Source organism: Cynara cardunculus, unplaced genomic scaffold (genome assembly GCF_001531365.2).
Source record: "Cynara cardunculus var. scolymus isolate 2C unplaced genomic scaffold, CcrdV1 Un_Scaffold_6818, whole genome shotgun sequence".
NCBI lineage: Eukaryota > Viridiplantae > Streptophyta > Magnoliopsida > Asterales > Asteraceae > Cynara > Cynara cardunculus.
Window position 1 is genome coordinate 1 of NW_020203180.1, and position 1,714 is coordinate 1,714.

Consider the following 1,714-nt stretch of genomic DNA (forward strand, 5'->3'; position numbering starts at 1 on the left):
CTTACCTATAAATACCCTCCTTCCCCCCAAATTAAAACCTTACGCTCTCAAAAACTCTCATACGAACCAGAAACCTGCAACTCTCTCAAAGCTTACCTGCAACCATGTCGTCTTCAAGCGCCTCAGCCCAATCAGTGAACGTATCCAGTGATAACGAGGTCACCCAAGCATAAGCTCTCACATCACACGCCCTGTCTTTCGTGCAAAACAAGTACGAAAAGATCGTCCTCGTGAAGAAGCTAAATAACTATTATTTCGTCCCCTCAAATACAGGTTTTCCCGAATACACTTTCCCTCTCATTGAAATTCTTAGAAATCATCCCATATTCTTCGCTTTATCTGCAACTAGGCCTACACCTGAAACCTATATCACACAATTTCTGCTTAGTGCCTATCTAACTACCCTTGACAATTCTGGGCTAACCATTGTTGGTTACGCCTTTCACCCAGTGAACAAATCACTGGTTCCTCTAGAACTAAATGTTGATACCTTGAGAACTGCTCTACATTTGCCTACGCTTGAACAATTAAACCTAAATGCTTATGCTGCTACTCCCACCAATGAAGAACTAATCCAATTTTTGGAGTTCCACTCTTACGCTACTCCTATCGTCAAACGAACCCAGTTTAAGCGTAAGGGTCTACCCCCTGTTTGGAACACATTATTTTCCATCATAAATTGTTGCCTAACAGGAAAAGTAGGCAGTCATGACCAAACATCCCATGCCATGATGTCCATCATGTATGGAATATACTTCAATCTGCCATTGGACTTCGCGCAGTTAATTTTTAAGGACATGGTCGGCCTGATTAAAAAGAAGTGCGCCAGCCAAAGAGGGGAGAAGACAAAGGATAAGGCCCAAAAGAAGGCCAAGGAAGATATGAACCAGCCTAATTTGATCCTACAACGCTTCCTTGGTCTAGCTATTGGAGACCTTCTGGCAGCGAAACTGCCTTCTGTGGAGCCCAATGCAAGGCTCTACCCATTCAAGGAGTTTCATCCAACCGAACATGAGCATGGCTACAGAAGTCCAAGACCCCTATCCAAGGCCATGCTCAGGTATTTAAGTCACGGAGATCGCAAAGCCATAGACGTGGATACAGGCGACCAGAACCGGTCCCTGTAACCCCACCACGAATAGGTGTCCCCTTAGGTGAGGAAATTGCAAAAATGAGAGTGAAGGGACGCATGGAGGAGCCAATAGTGGTTGTTCAGGTGAGTGAGCAACCCCCTAGAATCCCATCTCCCTCACGCAAGAAGAAGAAGACACAGAAGGGTGCTGACTCTTCTGTGAAAAAGTCGAAGGCGAAGAAGAGGCCCGTAGAAGAAGAAGGCCCAACTGTACCTCTGCCAAAACAAAAGAAAAGAAAAATAAAGAAGGCTGAACCTACAGAGCCTGTGATCACAGAACCTATGGTCACAGAGACCATTGCAGAAGAAAGCCCGACAGAGGCTGCAGCAACACCCAAGCGCAGAAGGTTGCGTAAGATGGTTCTCGATGTTTCTCCAACAGAACAAATTCATGATGTTCTTTTGAATATCCAGAAGGAGTTCAAGGCGCCAATTGATGAATCACAGTTGGGGACATATGTCGTTCTAGACGACGAAGAAGAAGAGGCTGAAGAGTTAGGTGAGGGAGCAAAAGATGCCGAAGGCACACAACCAAGCCCACCTCCCAGTGCAACCCACATGTCTAGAGGCCCTGTTCTAGAG